Source organism: Heterodontus francisci, chromosome 5 (assembly GCF_036365525.1).
Source record: "Heterodontus francisci isolate sHetFra1 chromosome 5, sHetFra1.hap1, whole genome shotgun sequence".
NCBI classification, from domain to species: domain Eukaryota; kingdom Metazoa; phylum Chordata; class Chondrichthyes; order Heterodontiformes; family Heterodontidae; genus Heterodontus; species Heterodontus francisci.
Window position 1 is genome coordinate 86,852,950 of NC_090375.1, and position 13,395 is coordinate 86,866,344.

At 43.0% G+C, this 13,395-nt stretch overlaps 1 protein-coding gene across 5 annotated transcripts in view; it reads left to right on the forward strand.

Moving 5' to 3' along the window:
- Nucleotides 1-440: 440 nt before the first annotated feature.
- Nucleotides 441-13,395, forward strand: part of trappc9 (trafficking protein particle complex subunit 9) — a 1,144,460-nt gene continuing 1,131,505 nt past the window's right edge. For 4 of the 5 annotated variants that reach the window (XM_068031733.1, XM_068031737.1, XM_068031736.1 and 1 more), the window contains exon 1: nt 441-644. The gene's annotated coding sequence lies outside the window, so the exon portion shown is untranslated. Of the gene's footprint in view, nt 645-3,537; nt 3,819-13,395 lie in introns of those variants that run through there. The other variant, XM_068031734.1, reaches the window with a different exon arrangement.

Consider the following 13,395-nt stretch of genomic DNA (forward strand, 5'->3'; position numbering starts at 1 on the left):
CTGAATGGCCTACTCCTGCTCCTATTTTCTATGTTTCTATGATGGTCGTGGCAGAAACCCTCATGGTATTTAAAATATACTTGAATATGCACTTGAAGTTCTGTCACGTACAAAGCTACAGACCCAGAGCTGGAAGGTGGGATGAGGCCGGATAGCTCTCTCAGCTGGCACAGACACGATGGGTTAAATTACCTCCTTCTGTGGTGAAAAAATATAATACATGTTTGTTTCACTAAAACTGAAGATAAAAATTCCAGTATTGAAGATATTATTCTCGGTCACCACCCCTCTCGGGGTCGGTGATGACGTCACTGCTGGTTTGCTCTGACTCACGAGAGGCGGAGAGTAGGGGGAAAAGAACCAACCGTCACTCAGAGAATCTGGCGAACGCGACGTGCGCGAGCTTGACCTACGACGTCACGCGCTTCCCCAGACCGGACGCGATATTGAGTGACAGGTGGACGCGCGAGAAAATCGAGTATGAGCCGGCCGAGTCCGAATGTGATGGCATGAGTCTGCGGGCCAATTAAAAACCATTAACAGCCAAAAGATAACGAATTTCTCACTCGCGCGTCAGCTCACAGCTTGGCAAACTTCTGACAGCGGTGGGGTGGCTGCCCATTCCTTGTTGGTTTCACTCGAGGGTAAGGTGTATGTAATCCATATGAATGGAGGAATTTAGTTTTTTGAGAATGATTGTTTTATCTCACGTTAACGTGAGGGCTCTGAATATGATTTATTTTGTGTATTATGGAGCTGAGGTTGCGAAGCTATTAGATATATTGTGCGGGTTTTGTGTGTCAACATTGACATGGGTGGGAGTATACAGTTGTAAAGGGACGGATGACTCTTAGTGATACACTTTAAACCAGAGTTAATTGTATTTAACTTCTCAAAACTGCAATGTTACCTGTTGTTACATCGGAAAGTGGCTGCCTAGGGTCGATTGATTGAGTCTGGGTGGCGACTGGGCTCCTTCTACCTGATGTCTTTTTGCTGCAGTTTGGGCCTTGTGTGTTTCCCGGTTTCTCCTTGTTCCGAAATTTGTCGAGCAAGGCTTGTATGTAGAATGCATTTTGATTATCAGACAAACACATTAGATTATTTCAGGATGTTTGAAATGAGTATGTAGGTTGCTCAGAGTACATAATAAAACTTGCTGTGAGTGCAGTTCAAGATCTACCTGGAGTAATGTTTACTTGTTCAGAATAAAATGCAGAATGTGAGAATTGGTAGAACTAGATTTTTTGAAAATAATTATAAGTAATATGTCAAGCAAACGTAACTTTCGGAATTAGTTGACAAAGCACATCGCAGTCAATATAGAAAAAGTAAAATTTAAAATTTGTTCGAAGAAGTGGATGTTAATTGATGCAATGCCATGCAGTGCGAGAATGCATTTTTAAAATTCTCTGAATTAGCACATTTAGTAAACGCCAATTGTTTTGATGCCTGAACTGACCAGTAAAATTTGTTTTCAGATGTTGACAGATTTTCTGGGCAGTAAATTTGTTCCGCAAATTATTAATGGAGACATTAGTTGTTAGATTGAGCTGTTGATTTTTGTTTGCAGTGATTAATGAGTTTTGTTACAGTAGCAACGATTGTGTGATTTTTAAAAAAAATCCCACACCTTAATTTTCCATGTTGCTTATGGACAGAAATACATTTTATTTGGAATATTGCAGCATGCTGTTCACATGTATGATTCTTTTCCTCATCCCTAACTTTTTCTGTAGATGCTGCCCACAACTCAAGGGCATAGTGCAGTCTCACATCTGGTTCAGTGCTGTTGAAGGGGTCAGGCGAGATCAAGTCTCTCTTCATGCTTAATGGATGAGAAAAGACCATTTGACTCACTGAACTTAACCTTTACATTGTCCAATAAGCAACACTGTCTTGAACTTCACCAATGAGTTGACTTCCTTCAGTTTACTTATTAGATTATTTCAAATGTTTTATCATGTTGAGCAAAGATCTTTTCCTAAATTAAGAGTTTAACATTTAGATTTTAGCCAGCTAATAATTAGTTGCCAATCTTGGCTCAGTGGTAGCATTCTTGCCATTGAAACACAAGGGTGTGGGTTTTGAGTCTGATTCCAGAGACAACAACGCAAAATCTAGGCCAACATGTCGGTGGAGTACTAAGGGAGTGCTGCGCTGTAAGAAGGTGGCACAGTGGCGCAGTGGTTAGCACCGTAGCCTCACAGCTCCAGCGACTCGGGTTCAGTTCTGGGTTCTGCCTGTGCGGAGTTTGCAAGTTCTCCCTGTGACCGCGTGGGTTTCCGCCGGGTGCTCCGGTTTCCTCCCACAGCCACAGGCTTGCAGGTTGATAGGTAAATTTGCCATTGTCAATTGCCCCTCGTGTCGGTAGGTGGTAGGAGAATTGTGGGGATGTGGTAGGGAATATGGGATTAATGTAGGATTAGCATAAATGGGTGGCTGTTGGTTGGCACAGATTTGGTGGGCCAAAGGGCCTGTTTCAGTGCTGTATCTCTCTGACTCTAATACAGGCCCAGTTTCCCAAATCTCTCTTCATTGGACAATCCTGCCATCCCAGGAACAAGTCTGATGAACCTTCATTGCAATCCCTCTATGACAATAATATCCTTCCTAAGGTAAGGGGACCAAAACTGCGCACACTACTCCAGGTACAGTCCAACCAAGGTTCTGTACAATTGAAGCAAGATCACTACTCCTGTACTCAAATCCTCTTGCAATGAAGGCTAACTTACCATTAGCCTTCTCAATTGCTTGCTGCACCTGCATGTTAGCTTTCAGCTTTCAGGGAAATATAAGGACAGGTGGGGATGTGGTAGGAATATGGAATTAGTGTAGGATTAGTATAAATGGGCGGTTGATGGTCGGCACAGACTCGGTGGGCCGAAGGGCCTGTTTCAGTGCTATATCTCTCTCTGACTCTTTGACTCTAAGGTGCTGTCTTTCAGATGAGACAAGGTCTGGCATCAAGATCAAGGCTTCAGACGAAGCACTGGTGGAGGTGGGGGACAGGTCATGCAGATATAATTCAGTTCTCATTTTCAAGTCATGCATTTTGTCCTTATTTTAATATAATACTTTGATTTTGTATTATCTATTGTTACATGGAAATAAACATAATTTAGAAAGTAGGATTGGTTGGAATTTCAGAATTTCTCTGTAGTATAGGCCAAGGAGCTGTGAGCTGTAAAACTGAGGCTCTACAGTAGCTGAAGCTCTGGGAAGAAGACTTCATAGGGTGTGAGAAGTTTATATAAGCATTTTCGATTGTGAAATGTGGACATAAGAATTTGTAATAACAATAGTTGACACCAAAGTGTGACGAGCCTGACACTGGCAAGTTTTTGTTGAGGAAGTTTGTGCAGATGTAAGATTTCAATGTATTATAGATTATCATCTTTGTAGTAACTTCAAATGGGTTTGTCAAGATATATGCTTCGTTAAACTGTTGTGTTTCTTTATCTCCTGGCTTTTTTGTTTCCTAACTTTTGCCTATTTTCTTATGTTTTCTTGTTCTTCCTTACTTCAGATAATATTGATGCCTTGGAGGGCTACCATGATTCAGTGGGCATCAGTTGTGCTCTAGTATGTTACCAAGTGGCGCCTTTATTTGTGAACCTTGAGTATTTCTAGTCTATTTAACAGTGGACGGCATCACAATCGAGCCTGATTTTTGTCTTCATCTGAGGCTGAGATGTGCACTTCAGGAGATCTTACTGGATAATTGTTGGGAACAGATGCTCTCAAGGATCCTTGATTTTGTCCACCTTCCACAATCCAAGCAAGAGGGAAATTGGAGCACCCCTATGCCACCGAAGGTGTGATTAGCTGACTCTGTATAGATTGGGAATTGAATCTGGGACCTACCTGCTATGAGAAACACAGAAAATAGGAGCAGGCCATTCAGCCCTTCGAGCTTGCACCGCCATTCAATATGATCATGGCTGATCGTCCAAACTCAGTACCCTGTTTCCACTTTCTCCCCGTATCTCTTGATCCCTTTATCCCTAAGAACTCTATCTAACTCTTTTTTGAATATATTTAATGATTTGACCTCAACTGCTTTCTGTGGTTGAGAATTCCACAGATTCACCACTCTCTGGGTGAAGAAATCCCTCCTCATCTCAGTTCTAAATGGCTTACCCCTTATCCTTAGATTGTGACCCTTGGTTCTGGACACCCCGTCATCGGGAACATCCTTCCTGCATCTAGTCTGTCCAGTCCTGTTTTGTCGGTTTCTATGCGATCCCCTGTCATTCTTCTAAACCCTAGCGAATACAAGCCTTATCGACCCAATCTCTCTTCATACGTCAGTCCTGCCATCCCAGGAATCAGTCTGGTGAACCTTCACTGCACTCCCTCCATAGCAAGAACATCCTTCCTCAGATAAGGAGACCAAAACTGCACACAATACTTCAGATGTGATCTCACCAAGGCCTTGTATAATTGCAGCAAAACATCCTTGCTCCTGTATTCGAATCCTCTCGCTATGAAGGCCAACATACCATTTGCCTTCTTAGCTGGCTGCTGCACCTGCATGCTTACTTTCAGTGACTGGTGCACAAGGACACCCAGGTCTCGCTGCACCTCCCCCTTGCCCAATCTATTGCCGTTCAGATAATCTGCCTTTCTGTTTTTTGCCACCAAAGTGGATAACCTCACATTTTTCACATTATACTGTATCTGCCATGTATTTGCCCACTCACTCAACCTGTCCAAATCACACTGGAGCTTCTCTGCATCCTCCTCACAGCTCACACTCCACCCAGCTTTGTGTCATCTGCAAACTTGGATATATTACATTTAATTCCCTCATCTATATCATTAATATATATTGTGAATAGCTGGAGTCTTAGCACTGATCCCTGCGGTAACCCCACTAGTCACTGCCTGCCACTTGGAAAAAGACCTGTTTATTCATACTCTTTGTTTCCTGTCTGCCAACCAGTTCTCTATCCATGTCAGTACCTTACCCCCAATCCCATGTGGGACCTTATCGAAAGCCTTTTGAAAGTCCAAATAAACCACATCCACTGGTTCTCCCTTATCTATTCTACTAGTTACATCCTCAAAAAATTCCAGTAGATTTGTTAAGCATGATTTCCCTTTCGTAAATCCATGTTGACTTTGTCCGACCATGTTATTGTTTTCCAAGTGCTCTGCTATTACATCTTTTATAATGGACTCTAGTATTTTCCCCACTACTGATGTCAGGCTAACCTGTCTATAATTCCCTGTTTTCTCTCTGCCTTTTTTAAATAGTGGGGTTACATTAGCTACCCTCCAATCTGTTGGAACTGTTCCAGAGTCTATCGAATTTTGAAAAATGACCAGCAATTCATCTACTATTTCAAGGGCCACTTCCTTTAAGTACTCTGGGATGTCGATTATCAGGCCCTGGGGATCTATCGGCCTTCAATCCCATCAATTTCCCTAACACCATTTCCCTACTAATACTGATTTCATACAGTTCCTCCTTCTCACTACACCCTATGTTCCCCAACATTTCTGGGGGGGTAATTTGTGTTCTCCTTTGTAAAGACAGAACCAAAGTGTGTATTTTGCCTTTGCTCTGTGACCTTTTGGTCAGCTATGTGGCCTGGTCCAATCTAGACCTCCTTTGTTATTTCTTGCCCCACCCCCACCTCCCTTGCTTATAACCTGTGACTTTTCTAATATTTGTCAGTTCCGAAGAAGGGTCACTGACCCGAAATGTTAACTCTGCTTCTCTTCTCACAGATGTTGCTAGACCTGCTGAGTGGTTCCAGCATTTCTTGTTTTTATTTTAGATTTCCAGCATCCGCAGTATTTTGCTTTTATCAAAGTGTGTATTTAATTGGTCTGCCATTTCTTTGTTCCCCATTGTAAATTTCCCCCGTTTCTGACTGTAAGGGACCCACATTTGTCTTCACTAATCTTTTTCTCTTCACATATCTATAGAAGCTTTTACAGTCAGTTTTTATGTTCTCTGCAAGCTTACTCTCATACTCTATTTTCCCCTTCTTAATCAATCCCTTTATCCTCCTTTGCTGAATTCTGAACTGCTCCCAATCGTCAGGTTGGCTGCTTGTTCTGACCATTTTATATTTCTCCTCCTTGGATCTAATACTATCACTAATTTCTCTTGTAAGCCACAGTTGAGCCACCCTTCCTGTTTTATTTTTGCGCCAGACAGGAATGAACAATTGTTGTAATTCATCCATGCACTCTTTAAATGCTAGCCATTGCCTATCCACTGTCAACCCTTTAAGTAACGTTCCCCAATCTATCATAGCCACTCATACCTGCATAGTTTCCTTTATTTAGATTCAGGACCTTAGTCTTGGAATCAGCTCTCACTCTCCATCTTAATGAAGAATTCTATCATGTTATGGTCACTCTTCCCCACAACAAGATTGTTAACTAATCCTTTCTCATTACACAATACCCAGTCTAGGATGGCCTGTTATCTAGTTGGTTCCTCAACGTATTAGTCCAAAAAACCATCACGTACGCACTCCAGGAATTCCTCCTCTACAGTATTATTGCTAATTTGGTTTGCCGAATCTATATGTAGATTAGAGTCAACCCATAATTACAGTTGCACCCTTATTGCATGCGTCTCTAATTTCTTGTTTAATGCCATCCTGTACAACACCACTGCTGTTTGGGAGTCTATATACAACCCCCACCAACGTTTTCTGCCCTTTGGTGTTTCTTAGCTCCACCCATACAGATTCCACATCAGGATTCTCTGAGCTAATATCCTTCCTCACTATTTTATTGATTTCCTCTTTTACGAACAATACTACTCCACCTCCTTCCCTTTTTTGCCTGTCCTTCCTAAATATTGAATACCCTTGGAGGTTCAGTTCCCATTCTTGGTCACCCTGCAGCCATGTCTTCGTAATCGCAACTATATCGTACTCATTTACATCTGTTTGCTTGGTGATTTGCGAACTCTCCGCGCGTTGAGACACAATGCCTTTAGGCTTGTCTTTTTAACATTCTTAGTCATCTTAGCATTATTTTGCACTATGGCCTTATTTGTTTCTTGCCCTTGATTTCTATGCCTTCCACTTTTGCCTTTTTGTTTCCTGTCTTTCGTTTCTAATAGGCCTTGCTGATGTGTGCTGTTAGAACTGTAAACACAGATGAAATTACCAATACTGCAGACTGAGAACAAAGTTCAGCCTACTCCTCCTTCACACAGATTAACCCTGGTGGGGAATGGATATTCTTTTATTTCTAAGTTGGTTATTCAAGATAATTGATACAGGCATTTGTTGGAAGACATAAGAACTTAAGCGTACATTGATAACTATTATTAACGATAATTGTAACAACAGCTTGCATTTGTAAAACGTCTTTAACATAGTAAAATGTCCCAAGGCACTTCGTAGGAGTGTGATCAAACACAATTTGGCACCTAGCCACATAAGGAGATATAGGGACAGATGACCAAAAGCTTGGTCAAAGAGAGAGGTTTTGAGGAGTGGTCTTAAAGGATGAAAGTGCAGATGAGAAGTGGAGAGGTTTAGGGAAAAAATTCCACAACTTGGGGCTTATGCAGCTGATGGCATGGCCAGCAATGATGGAGCAATGAAAATTGGGGATCTGTTTCAGGCAAGATGTTTTGAGTTTGGGGTGTGTTGGGGGCGGGGGTGGGATGGTTAACAGCTGATCATGTATATCTTTTCTATGTGAGAGTAGCATTACCTCAAGCAGCTGCAATGACTTCAGCTTTAGCAAGAATTGCTCCCACACTTTATCGTGGCTTTACCTTGACTGATCTGTCAATCAAATCATTCAACTGGTGACAGTTGCAAAGAAATTAATGAATAAAGGTTCCACTGTAGAGGATGTTATCACTTGCTTTGCACAGATGTGACCTTTTCCTGACAGGACATCTTGTTGATCAATGGGGCCAGCTGAAAGGAGACTTGTAAATTAATTTTTTATCAGCTAAATATCACTGCCTGAAACTTTTAATTCCCACAGACCAACTGAACATTACTGAAGCAAACACTTGAAAAGCTTAAATTAGTGTAAAGAATTATTTTTTTCTTTTGGGCCTCCTTACCTCGAGAGACAATGGATACGCACCTGGAGGTGGTCAGTGGTTTGTGAAGCAGCGCCTGGAGTGGCTATAAAGGCCAATTCTGGAGTGACAGGCTCTTCCACAGGTGCTGCAGAGAAATTTGTTTGTCGGGGCTGTTGCACAGTTGGCTCTCCCCTTGCGCCTCTGTCTTTTTTCCTGCCAACTACTAAGTCTCTTCGACTCGCCACAATTTAGCCCTGTCTTTATGGATGCCCGCCAGCTCTGGCGAATGCTGGCAACTGACTCCCACGACTTGTGATCAATGTCACATGATTTCATGTCGCGTTTGCGGACGTCTTTATAGCGGAGACATGGACGGCCGGTGGGTCTGATACCAGTGGCGAGCTCGCTGTACAATGTGTCTTTGGGGATCCTGCCATCTTCCATGCGGCTCACATGGCCAAGCCATCTCAAGCGCCGCTGACTCAGTAGTGTGTATAAGCTGGGGGTGTTGGCCGCTTCAAGGACTTCTGTGTTGGAGATATAGTCCTGCCACCTGATGCCAAGTATTCTCCGGAGGCAGCGAAGATGGAATGAATTGAGACGTCACTCTTGGCTGACATACGTTGTCCAGGCCTCGCTGCCATAGAGCAAGGTACTGAGGACACAGGCCTGATACACTCGGACTTTTGTGTTCCGTGTCAGTGCGCCATTTTCCCACACTGTCTTGGCCAGTCTGGACATAGCAGTGGAAGCCTTACCCATGCGCTTGTTGATTTCTGCATCTAGAGACAGGTTACTGGTGATAGTTGAGCCTAGGTAGGTGAACTCTTGAACCACTTCCAGAGCGTGGTCGCCAATATTGATGGATGGAGCATTTCTGACGTCCTGCCCCATGATGTTCGTTTTCTTGAGGCTGATGGTTAGGCCAAATTCATTGCAGGCAGCCGCAAACCTGTCAATGAGACTCTGCAGGCACTCTTCAGTGTGAGATGTTAAAGCAGCATCGTCAGCAAAGAGGAGTTCTCTGATGAGGACTTTCCGTACTTTGGACTTCGCTCTTAGACGGGCAAGTTTGAACAACCTGCCCCCTGATCTTGTGTGGAGGAAAATTCCTTCTTCAGAGGATTTGAACGCATGTGAAAGCAGCAGGGAGAAGAAAATCCCAAAAAGTGTGGGTGCGAGAACACAGCCCTGTTTCACACCACTCAGGATAGGAAAGGGCTCTGATGAGGAGCCACCATGTTGAATTGTGCCTTTCATATTGTCATGGAATGAGGTGATGATACTTAGTAGCTTTGGTGGACATCCAATCTTTTCTATTAGTCTGAAGAGACCACGTCTGCTGACGAGGTCAAAGGCTTTGGTGAGTGTAAAGAATTAACCCTTGCCATACACCCTCAACTCCAAGACATTGCATATTTTTGTTTCCAGTAATAAGGCTGACATAACTATCTTTGTTAAAGAATCATAGTTATTTGCAGGATGTTTACTCAGCTTCAGTGGTTAAAAATGTAAAATTTTAGTCCAATGCCAACTTGATCGGCAAGCTATAATATCCTTTCTTTGACCTTTATAAATGCTTGCTTCAAACTTTTTGCTCCTGCATCTTTTGTCTTTGCTCAGGCTGTTCACATCTTCTACCTTTTTTCCCCCTAGTTCAGGATTCCAGCCGTCTTCTCCACCACGCCACCCCCCCCCCCCCCCCACCCCCCGGCAACACGAGGAAATGGTTTCTCACCATCTGCCCTATCAAATCCTTCAATCAGCTAACAATCCTCACTTAAATCACCCGTTAATCTTCTATACTCAAGGGAATTCAAGAATTTACAACCTGTCCTCATAATTTAGTCCATTTAGTACTGTATCATTCTGGTGAATCTGCAATGCATCCCCTCCAAAGACAATATATCATTCCTGAGGTGCGGTGCCCAGAATCAAATGCAGTACAACAGATGCTGTTTAACTAGAGCTTAATCGAACTGTGGCATAATATCCACATCTTTGTATTCCAGCCTTCTTGAACTGAAGGCCAACATTCTGTTTGCCTTTAAAAAATTTTTTTGTACCTAGGACCATAGAATGATGCAGCACAGGAGGCTAGTCAGCCCATCGTGCCTTTGTGAGCTCGTTGAAAGAACGATCCAATTAGTCCCGCAGCCCCCCCCCCCCCCCCCCCCCCCCCACCCAAGCCCTGCAAATCATCCCACTTCAGGTATTTATCCAGTTCCCTTTTTCATGTTATCATTGAATTTGCTTCCTCCATCTTTTTAGTCAGCACGTTGGAATGCAACAACTCTCTGCCTAAATTTATTTTTCCTTTGGTTATTTTGGCACTTACTTTAAGTCTGTGTCCACTGGTTACCAATTCTTCTGCCACCTGGAAAATGTTACTCCAATTTCTCTGTCAAAACTATAAATGATTTTGAACATTTCTATTGGTTTCTTCTCTGCTCTAAGGAGAACACCTCGAGTATCTTTAGTCTCTCCATGTAACTGATGTCCTTCATTCTTGGTATCATTCTAGTAAATCTCCTCTGTACTTCTCATAAGGCTTTGACACCCTCCCTAAAGTATGGTGCCCGTAATTGGCCACCATGATCCAGCTGAGACCTAACCAGTATTTTTATAAAGGTAGCATAACTTTCTTTGCTTTTTTGCTCAATGCCTCTATTTATAAAGCCAGGGTATGCATTTTAACAGCCTTTTCAATTTGTCCTGCCATTTTCAAAGACTTGTGCACATACACCCCAAGATGTCTGTGTTCTTGCACCCACTTTGATATTGTACCATTTAATTCATATTGTCTCTCTGTTCTTTCTTCCTTCCAAAATAAATCACTTCATACTTGTCTGTGTTAACTTTCACCTGTCATTTGTCCGTGCATTTCACCAGTGTGTCCATGTCCTCTTGACGTCTGTTATCCTCCTCAGTGTTTATTACATTTCTGAGTTTAATGTCATCTGCAAGCTTTCCCCAGTATACCCAAGTCCAGGTCATGAATTTGTATCAAAAAGAGCAGTGACCCCAACACTGACCCCTGGGAGACAGCACTGCTTATTTCCCCTCCAGTCTGAGAAACAATGGTTCACCACGACTCTCCTGTCCCTTAGCCAATTTTGTATCCATGCAGCCACTGCCCCTTCAATCCCGTGGGCTTCAATTTTGATAACAAGTCTATTATGTGGTACTTTATCAAACATATTATGAAAGTCCATGTACAGACATCCACTGCACTACTCTGATCCACTCTCCATTACTTCATCAAAAATTCGATCGTTAGTCAAATAATATTTGTCTTGAGCAAATCTATACTGACTTTCATTTATTAACCCATACTTTTCCAAATGCCAATTAATTTTAGAACCATAGAAAAAGTGCAGCACAGGAGGAGGCCATGCAGCCCATAATGTCCGCGCAGCCTACTAAACTAGCCTCCCAAGCTCATCCCACCTTCCAGCACTTGGTCCCTGCAGCTAACAGCACTTCAGGTACACGTCCTGGTACCTTTTAAAAGAATTGAGGATCTCTGCCTCCACCACTATTCCTGGCAGTGAATTCCAGGCGCCCACCACCCTCTGGGTGAAAAAGTGTCCCCTCTAATCCTACCAATCACCTTAAATCTGTGTCCCCAGTAACTGACCTCCCCACCAGGGGAAACGGGTCCTTTCTGTCCACTCTGTCTAGGCCCCTCATAATTTTGTATATCTCAACCAAGTCACCCCTCAGCCTCCTGAGTTCCAGGGAAAACAGCCCTAGCCTATCCAATCTTTCTTCATAGCTGCAACCTTCAAGCCCTGGCAACAGTCTTGTAAATCTCCTCTGTACACTCTCCAGAGCAGTTATGTCCTTTCTGTAATGTGACCAGAACTGCACGCAATAGTTCAACTATGGCCTAACCAGCATTTTATACAGTTCCGGCATTACATCCCTGCTTTTGTATTCTATACCTCAGCCAATAAAGGATAACAATCCATATGCCTTCTTCACCACTCTATCCATCTGGCCTGCCACCTTCAGGGACCTGTGGACATGCACTCCAAGGTCTCTCACTTCTCTACCCCTCTCAATATCCTCCTGTTTATTATGTATTCCCATGCTTTGTTTGCCCTCCCAAAATGCAATACCTCAGACTTCTCTCGATTGAATTCCATTTGCCACTTTTCCGCCCACTCAACCAAAACATTTTTTATTATTCTGGAGTCCATGGCTTTCCTCCTCACTACCCACTACACAGCTAATTTTTGTGTCATCAGCAAATTTCCCAATCATGCCTCCCACAATTAAGTCCAAATCATTAATATATACCACAAACAGCAAGGGACCCAACACTGAGCCCTGTGGAATGCCACTGGAAACAGCTTTCCATTTGCAAGAACATCCATCGACTATTCCCCTTTGTTTCCTGTCCCTGAGCCAATTCTGGATCCAACCTGCCACTTTCCCCTGTATCCCATGGGCTTTCACTTTACTGACCAGTCTGCCATGTGGGACTTTGTCAAATGCCTTACTAAAATGCATGTAGACCACATCCACTACACTACCCTCATCAATCCTCCTTGTTCCTTCCTCAAAAAACTCAACTATGTTATTAAGACATGAACTTCCTCGAACAAATCCATGCTGATTATCCCTGATTAATCCATGCCTTTATAAATGACAGAATCTATTCTGAAGGATAGGATAAACTAACAATTTACCCACCACCGAGGTCAGACTGACTGGCTTATAATTATTTGCCTTATCCGTCGCACCCTTTTTAAACAATGGTACAACGTTCGCAGACCTCCAATCACCTGGTACCTTGCTTGTATCTTGTGAGGATTTCAAGATGATCCACGGCGCATCCGCTTTTTCCTCCCCTGGCTTCCGTCAACAACCTGGGATGCAATCCATCCCGTCCTGGTAATTTATCCACTTTATGTGATATCAGACCTTCAAATTACTTCCTCTCATTATGTTTATCTATCCCAGTATTTCATAGTCCTCCTCTTTAACTACAACGTCTGCATCAATCCTCTCCTTTGTGAAGACAGAGACAAAAAGCCATTCAGAACCCTGCCCACATCTTCTGCATCCACACATAAGTTCCCCTGTACATCCCTGATCGGCCCTATTCTTTCCTTAGTTATCCTCTTGCTCCTAATGTACTGATAAAATATCTTAGGGTTTTCCTTGATTTTACCTGCTGTCATGCAGGCCCCCACCTGCCAAGAATGAGTCATATTAATTTTGTCATTTGAACATTGATTTTAAACTTGCTGGGAAGAAGAGAAGGCCTGTTGCAAGGGTTGCTAGACACACAGCTGAAAATCATTTGCATACTAACAGACAGTGCTTGTGGAGACAAAAGGACCATTCCCTGACTCATTCAA